The sequence below is a fragment of the Grammomys surdaster genome, unplaced genomic scaffold, assembly GCF_004785775.1.
Source record: "Grammomys surdaster isolate TR1022 unplaced genomic scaffold, NIH_TR_1.0 144, whole genome shotgun sequence".
Lineage (NCBI taxonomy): Eukaryota > Metazoa > Chordata > Mammalia > Rodentia > Muridae > Grammomys > Grammomys surdaster.
In genome coordinates, this window is record NW_021604602.1 from 687828 (window position 1) to 696864 (window position 9037).

General features: G+C 51.6%; 1 protein-coding gene across 2 annotated transcripts in view; it reads right to left on the reverse strand.

Moving 5' to 3' along the window:
- The window catches only part of Syne3 (spectrin repeat containing nuclear envelope family member 3), an 83679-nt gene extending 74882 nt beyond the window's left edge, over positions 1-8797 (reverse strand). The window contains exon 1 of one of the 2 annotated variants that reach the window (XM_028764416.1): positions 8727-8797. The gene's annotated coding sequence lies outside the window, so the exon portion shown is untranslated. Of the gene's footprint in view, positions 1-6002; positions 6072-8726 lie in introns of those variants that run through there. The other variant, XM_028764417.1, reaches the window with a different exon arrangement.
- Between the last annotated feature and the right edge of the window lie 240 nt (positions 8798-9037).

The window sequence follows — 9037 nt, forward strand, 5'->3', positions numbered from 1 at the left end:
TTTTCCTTAAAATCATCTCCGAGCGAAGTTGAGTTTGAAACCCAAAAATAGAGAAGCAAATTATACAATCAGGCTGACTGCTCAGTGCTGGGTGAACGACCGAGCGACCGTTTAACCCGGCAACCCCAACTGGCTCACGCGCTACCTACAAACCTCCAGCCTGCGGTCAGCAAGTCTCAGGAGCTAACGAACAGGTTACAGATGGAGTTCTAGGGAGAAAGGGGCAGGGAACAGGGAGGGTGCTCCGGGATTGGGGCCCTAGCTCTGGGGGGACCTGTGGCATTGCTAGGCCCATGCACGGTCTTGAGGGAAAGGATTTCCTCTGAGGAATGACTTGGCACAGGGGAGGCCCTGGAGTTACACAGGATCTGCCTGGCTGGAAGGCTGAAGACTAGGTGGATATGCTCTCCGTTTTCATAATCGAGTTGTGAAGTCCAGATCGGAGAACCTGAATTCAACTCCTAATTGCATTGGCACCTGAAGATGATCAGGGTGGGTTATTTAACACTCCTTCAAGCAGGGCGATGTTAGCAAGCCTCTCTGAATAGCTGTGGGATGAACAGGAGAGGTAAAGAACACGATGCTGGCCAGGCGGTGGTGGCGCACGCCTTTAATCCCAGCACTTGGGAGGCAGAGGCAGGCGGATTTCTGAGTTTGAGGCCAGCCTGATCTACAGAGTGAGTTCCAGGACGGCCAGGGCTACACAGAGAAACCTTGTCTCGAAAAACCAAAAAAAAAAAAAAAAAAAAAAGAACACGATGCCGGCCCCCAGCAAGTGCCCGCTAGAGGCTGGCTGTCATGGCAGACTGGACAGAGAATCTCCTATATCACTCACTCCATCCATCACAGTTCCCATGAATCATTCCAGGCACATTCGGCCCTCCGTATCCACAGTGCCTTCAGCCAAGGATGCAACCAGACAAACAGAAAATACTGGCAGAACAAAAGTTGTATCCGTCCTGAGCAGACTTGGCTTTTATTCTTCCTGAATAACACAGCCTAGCAACTATTCACATGGTATCTACCTTGGGCTGGAATCGTAAACAATCCAGAGAGGATTTCAAGTGCAGTATGATGATGGCTATAATCCCAGCCCTTAGGAGACTGAGGCAGGAGGATCACAGTGAGTTCCAAGTCAGCCTGAGCTACAAAGTAGTGGTGCTTGTCTGTAAGTCTAAGCATTGAAGGTTGAGGCAGGAGGATTTCAAGTTCCATGCAGGCTTGGATTATACAGACCTTGTCTAAGAACAAGCACACTATAAAGAAATGGGTGTGTGTGGAATGTATGTAGCACGTATAAATTACAAACAGACCCATTTTATATAAGGGTCTGTGTGTCATTGATTTGGTGTCTGTGATAGTTAATCTTCATTATCCACATGACTGGTTAGAGTCACCATGGTAACAAACCTCTGGGTGTGGCTAGGAAGGTGTTTCCAGAAAGGTTTACCTGAAGAGGGAAGACCCACCTTGAAGATGGGCAGCAACACTCATGGGCTGGGGTCCTGGGTGGAATTAAAAGGAGAAAGGGAGACAGGAAGCCAAACATGACACACTGTCCCTCTCAGTAACAGACTGCCTCCAACCCCAAGCCAGGATAAACCCTCCCTTCCTGAAATCGCTACCCCACAGATGTTTTGTCACAACTTATCCAATATCTTCAGGGTTCCGGGAACCAGCCCTCTAGGAGATGCCAGGGAAAACCATACGGAATAGCAAAGCTGGTCAGTATCTTTCCTGCCCTGGGTCACTCAAGTTCTGTAGAGGAGACAGACAATAGCACAGCTGTAGACCCAGGGCTCATGTTTCAGACAATGCTGGGTTGACAGTGGCCCAGGGATAAGAACAACCCCTGCTGGTCAATGCTGGAACCTATGTGTGTATGTGCAAAAAGATCCCTCAGGTGCTGGGACCAGGAGCTGAGGTCCAAATGGAAAGGCTGGGGTGGGGGGTGGGCCCCAGAAAACGAGAGGAGTTGAATCTTCTCTACCAGAGAAGCCAATGTGTCGTCAAGGTTCCAGTGCTGGCTCTCAAGTGCTTCTGGAACAGAGGCCTGACTGACAAGGGTCACAAGAGAGATAAGGACGGGTGTCACATTTGTCTTGGCTCTTCCTGCAGAGCTCACTGAGGTTCTGAGTATCCTGGAAACACTAGGGTCTGCCCCGCCCCCTTCATTCCACAGCCCGGAGCATCTGTTCTCCTAGCATTTGTCGGGTCCTATCTAGACTAAGTCATAATTATAACCGCCTCCCTGGGCTGCCAGTGAGCTGTGAAGATGAATGGGCAACAGGCGGGCGTAGGGAGATGACTAGAATTGATTTCTGGAAACCATCGATCAAGTGTCAATAGCAAAGTACAAGAGAACAGGAAACGGAAATCAGAATCCCACCATGGATTTTCTAGGAGGCGCTCTCTACCAGATGTGAGAGGAATAGCCCGGGAAGAGCAGCTGGCAGAAGTAACTGCTTGCTGCAGGTAGAGAGGGGAAGAAAGTCAGAACGAATTCGGGGGGGTTTTGTGGAACCCAGGGGGGGCAGGTAAGAGGGCAGACCCAACACCTAGGGAAAGGAGAGAAGCCTAAGAAATCGGTCCCTTTCTGTTTGAGTGGGCAGTCTGCAGCGGCCGATCGTAGGTCCCCAAACATCCACAGCTAGGCTTCTAAGTGAGCAAACTTCACAGAGACCCACGCAGAGCCTCCCATCCTAAAGAGCTAGCAATTACGACTGGTGAAGGTCAGACGCCAGCTCCTCCCATCATGGAAGAAAGAGGCTTCCTCAGTGAGTCAGCTATGGTATTATTCTAGTAAATGTTTCTTGGGAGGGGCTCAGCCATTTCAGATCTCACATAAAATTTGTGGCTTAACTGGAGTGTCCCACCCACTCCCAGCTCAGCCATGAGGGCTAGGGCCTAACCCAGTAAACCAAACTCCCCATCTGTGTGCGGCCGTGTTGTCACAACCATCTGCAATAGCGTGGGGCATTCTGGAAGGTAACTGTGTGAGAGAGAGCTTCGGGTGGGAATCAGGAGGTCCATTCGTGACCCTGAGGTACCAGTCAGGCTGGGGAGATGGCTCATCTGGTAAATTGCTTGACTTATAAGCATGAGAGCCTGAATTGCATCCCTGGAACCTACATTTTCAAAAAGGTGTGTGTGGGGTGGGGTGGTTCACACTTGTAATCCCAGTACAAAGCAGACAAGAGGATCCCTTGGGTAGAGACAAAAGGAATTCTTGGTCTTCTTGGCTAACCAGTCTAGTCATATCAGGCAAGACTCAGGTCAGTGAGATACCCTGTCTCAAAAATCAAGATAGCTCGTTCCTACTCCCTAGGTTGATCCCTGGTCAATACACACACACACACACACACACACACACACACACACACACACGGCAACTATATCTACTTATGGAGACTCAGTTTCCCTGTATGTAAAATTATAGGCTCAGACAAGGTTCTAGACTACCCAGAGTAAAAATCCTGGAATTATTATTTTTTTTTTTCGAAACAGGGTTTCTCTGTATAGCCCTGGCTGTCCTGGAACTCACTCCATAGACCAGGCTGGCCTCAAACTCAGAAATCCACCTGCCTCTGCCTCCCAAGTGCTGGGATTAAAGGTGTGCGCCACCACTGCCCTGCAACTTCTGGAATTCTTGTACTCACCACTGCAGCTGTCACTTCTAAGTACAAGTTGAACATCCCTAATCTGAAAATGGGAAATACTCCAAAATCCAGAACCTTATAAGCACGACCATGATGCCACCTTTGACCTTGAGAGCTCAAAACACAAAGGCACTAAAGAATATCTTCTGCACAAGGTACCTGGGACACTAAAGAATATCTTACCCACAAAGTACCTGGGACACTAAGGAATATCTTACACACAAGGTACCTGGGACATACACACACAGGTGCCTCTGACACACACACACATAGGTGCCTCTCCAGGGGCTGGGCCAGAAAAACACGCTCTGATGAGAACAGAGGAGGTCACTAGGAATCTGAGGGTGTGCCAGATACACCTGGACAAAACCAGGCAGGCCTTGGGTGCAGTCCACCTCTGTCCTGCAGTGAGTCCTGTGCATGAGGTGGGTGTGGTCAGGCCGGGTTGTCAGCTCAGAGACGCCTGCAACCTGACAGCTGCAAGGACACCGCCCATCTGTTTTCTACAAGGCCATTTCCCTGTGGCCTGCCAGGCTGGGCTGGCCAGACTTTCTGCTTCTCGGGAGTCAAAAACAACGTGTTCCCAGCCCAGCACGTGAAAAATGCTTCTTTCAGTTCTCACTGCAGGTTCTCTTGGCCTACCTCCATCTGAGAGGAAATCTGGAGCACCCCTCCAGTGCACCCCTCCTCTATGAACGTGATTCCTCAGCCACCGCAAACCAGGACTGACCATACCCAGGGCACTATGCAGTCTGGGGATGAATTATCACGCAGGATGAGAAAAAGCAGCTGCCTCAGAGGACTTGGAAACGAGACTCCGAGCCAAGCTCACGTACTGCCTTCGGTGATGTTTCTGTTCATGAGTCACCTTGCACACGGTGGCTCTCCAGACTTCTTCAAAATGAAAACTGCCAAACCAGAGTCATCTCAGGCATGACACCTGTGCCTCCTTCACTTGTCCTCAGGAGGAGACTGAGATCCCAGGGCGTCAGGCTAGTGTGACAGGTGGTATCATGCACAGGTGTGGCTAGCCACTGTGAACTGTCTTCCTTGTGTACATGCGTCCTATGTTGACCTTGGCCAGGGCACTTCTCTGGGTTGTTAAACCAGCCAGCTGGACCAGGTGACCTGAGGTTCCCTCCCAGCTCAAAAATGTTAGAATTTTATACGATTTGGAAGTGTAAGTCATTAGGTCAGAACTTTAAGACATTCTATTTTTAATTTGTGATTCCCAGCTTTGCCAATCTGAGGTCTCGTAGGACGAATAAAAGAGGGGGTTGTGTCTCTGCAATAAAAGGAACTGGTGTGTTACACAGCGGGGCTTGTGTTTGCTTTTATAAACCCAGCCGGATGACCGAGTCCAATGAATAATTCTCTGAAAGACTCTGAGCATGCTCATTACTGTCCTTCAATTTCATTTATACTACTCAAGACGGGATATAATGGCAACTATGTCTCCTATTTACAATGATAAGATATAAAAATATTTTAAAAATACACGGAGGTGGTCCAGTGGATAAAGCACTTGTGGGCAAGCCTGATAATGTGAGTTCTACCCCCAACCCCACATGGTGGGAGGAAAGAACAGCGTCCTGAAAGTTGTTCTCTGACCTCCACACGTGTCATGGCAGGCATATGCATTTACATACAATAAGTAAATGTGACAAACATTTTATATACTTTTCAAATACACACACACACACACAGAAGCCCTGTACTGAGCTGAAGAACAGAACAGAACAGAACAGACCCTGCTGAGATGAGAACAGGCTCATCCCTCAACAGTTACCCCCCAAACAGCCACACTGGCTCATATTAGCATCCCTTTGCTACCCGCTTAAACCAGACATGGCATGTCTATATAACCCCAGGAGTCTGAAGCAGGAGATCGTGAGTTCAAGGCCTGCTTGGTTTACATATGGAGACGCTGTCTCAAAATAACAAACTCGGCCTAAGAATGAGGCTGAATCGGTGGAGTGCTCGCACAGTGAGCAGGAAGGCCTAGCTTTGATTCCCTGGCACCACGTAAGCCAGGTGTGGTAACATATCCCTGTAATTCTACCACGGAGGAGGTAGAGACAGGAGGATTAGGAGTTCAAGGTCCTCCTCGGCTTGTAGACTAGAGCATCCTAGTCTACAAGAAACTCTCCTCACCTGTCTCTCTAAAAAAAAAAAAAAAAAAAAAATGAATCTCCACAAATTCTATACAAATTAGAATATAGACAAATGCTTAGCGAATGATTGAAAAGTTCTCTACCCCAACTGCCAGCATGCTGCATGCGATTTCCAGTTAAGGTAGCCTCTCCCCTCACTTCTTTCATGCATGGCTTCCGTTCAGCTCACCATCAGCCTAGTGCTTTGAGCTTTGGTGTTTCCTCTGCTGCTCCCTGATGGACTTAGGAGATGTTAGCCATCTGAAGTGTGGGCACCACGCAGAGTGGGGTCCAGGAGATTCGGTGTTGTAAAGGCAGTGAAACAAACAAGCAAGAATGCAAGGGCAAGTGCTGCCGCCTGTGATCTGCCCTGCCCCTCTCGGCTCTGGGGAACATTGCCCTGACTTACCTTCTCAGACACCCTGGACAGGACTGGCATCACATCAGAGAAGAGCAAATCAGAGTGCCATATTTAGAGACCTGTTCCTACCTGCTTCCTAGCCACACAGTCTCAGGCATGGTCACTAAGTCCAAAGCTAAGAATTCTGAGATTGGGAGGTACCATGTCCTTTACTTCTGTCTGCTCCTCCTGGGTCCTATTTTGGTACCAAACGTGTATTTATGTTATAGGTGAGGTGGGAAGTGTTCACAATCCATATTTCCATTTCTTTCCAGCAGCGACTTGATGGTGACTGGGAGCCACCTGATCTGCAGTTTTTCCAGTGACAAACACATACTATTGTCCTCACATTGTCCAGGACAGGGTGTGCGGAGGAATGAATAGCATTGAGTCAAAGGTCTGGAGTTCAAATCCTGGACTAGCCACACAGCCAGTGGATAGTAGTATCAGTCTCCTCACCTGTAGGATGCTAATGCTGGCATCCTGCGTCCTGCCAGGGGACACAGGAAGTATACACTAATCCTAAAACTCCACAGCCACACCTGAATACCTCTATGGACGCTCTGTGAGCTCCCTCCTTCCCAGAGTCAAGGACAAGCTTTCAGTATTGAGAGGACCTCTGGGAAATAATCCCTGAGCACGGACTGTTTAACAGATTTGGGGGAAATCGAGGCAGAGAGGAAAAGACAGAACAGAGAAGACCCCAGGTATCATGATCAAGCCCTCCACCCACCATCTGTACCCCAAAACATCAAATCACTCATCTTTGCTATGTTCACACCACACAAAACACTATGAATCGCTCACCTACTGCTCATATGCCTCAGGACACAGGGCTGTGGGGAGCTGGGGTGTCCCTTCTCTGAAGCTGACAGGTAAAACAACTACCCCAAGGCCACATACTCAGGTGAAGCCAAAGTGACCATCTGATCTGGCCACCCTTATTCTTATAGCAAAATGACACAGGGGGGCCAGAGGCTTCTGGCTTACAGACTCTACAGTCCTTTGGAGGCAATGTTTCCCTGACCAGTCATTCCTTCCAGTGTGGTCACACCAGGATCCCCGAGCAACCACAGATCTCTGTATCACTAGGCAAAGGGGCTGTCCGGGCAAGGCTGAGTCCATAGTCACTCCAAAGCACGAAAAGCCCCCAGGAGGGTGGACAGTTGTTCCCACGGAGACAGAACAGCTCTGCCACACCCTGAGGCCTTTGCAGGACTGAGGGGACAAACGATCTTGGGTTCTCATCCCTCACTCAGTGACTCCAGATATAAGGCCTCCTAGTACATTCCTACACAGCCACCCCCAGAAGGGCCTCCCTGGCTCCCGGGGAGCAGCTTGGCTCAGCTGTAACTGTCAGCAGGCCTGGGGAATGTGCGAGCCCACGTGTGCGAGAGTGTCCCTCTAGGGCACAGTTCACAGGAAACCGGGCAAAACAGCCCGCTGGCACAGATCACCTTCCTACCTCCCTGCTCCTGCCCCCATATGAGCTGTTGGCTCCTCCCCACTCCCCCAGCAAGAGGCAAGGCTAAGTAAGCCCTTCGAGAGTGCCAAGTTCCTGCGCAACACGGATCTTGATCTTGACTGTGCCGCCTTGAGAAGTCACGCCCCCTTTCTCTGCTTGTTTCTTCTCTTCTGGATACATGAAAGGGACTGTCCAGTGTGGCTGCTGGACCAGCGTGACACACTGGTCTTGAAGACGAGTCGCTTTTTCCTTCCCACGAGGGATGGGGTGTGGCACTCCCCCTTTGGCACTAAAGTCACCCCACAAGCATACCCCGGCTATCCATTATAGAAAGAAGCCATCTCTACAGAGATGAAGCGGGGCTCCAAGACACTGGAGAAACATCCCAGAGCCAAAGAGATTAAATGTGACCAACCCTGGGCTGAATTCACCACTTTTCAGTTTTGAACCAGGGGCCAGCCAGGCGGTGGGACACCCACCCAGGGAATGGACTCCAGATCTGATTTCAAGTGAAGCCAACATCTGAGTTCCCCTTAGAGAGGATGGATGGGGATCAGCGAGGCTGTGCCGCTGGCCCAAGGCTGCACAGCGAGGTAGGTGACTGAAGGAAACGGAGCGCGCTGGGTGCCACTTCCCTTCCTCACTGCGCGCTCTCAGGCTCTCCCTGGCGAGCTCGTAATCCCCAGAATGGGACATTCCGGGCCCTGGGGACCTGTGAGTTGGCAACTTTGCCAGCCTCTAGAGGCGAAGAGGGGAGACGGAAGAAGCCACCTGGCCCCAGGGACGTGCAGCCCCAGGCACTGCGGCGTCTTGGGGCCGAGACTCTAAGGGTGCCCAAGATTTCGCTGCGGGTGGAGCGGTTGCATTTGAACCGAAGCTCCGCCCGCCCGCAGCTGTCACGCTGGCCGCCGCCCCCGCGCGCCTCCCCTGCTCCCCAGACTTCCCGCGGCGCCGATCCCCGGGGACGTGTCAAGACAGGGGTACGCTGGGGACCCGGGCGCGACCCCCTCCGTCCCCGCGTGGCCTCCCACCGCCGTGACCTCACTCACCCTGCACGGAGCAGTCGGAGCGCGGCGCCTCGGGGCGGCTCGGCCGAGTCCCTCCTGCACCCTGCGTCCCGGGCGGCTCCGGGGCGGGGCGGGGCCGGGTCAGGGCGGGGCGGGGGACACCGCGACTGCCCCGCCCCCTTAGGGACCCGCCCGGAGCCCCGCCACACTGCAGATGGGGAACCAGGGCGGAGGACGAACCTCACCGCTACAGTTCTCAAACCTAAAGTTCTGGAGGGCGGGAATACTGTGTCCATGCCAATCAGAGGGTCTCCGGATCCGATCCGGGGTCTCCACCTGCCTCCAGCCATTCC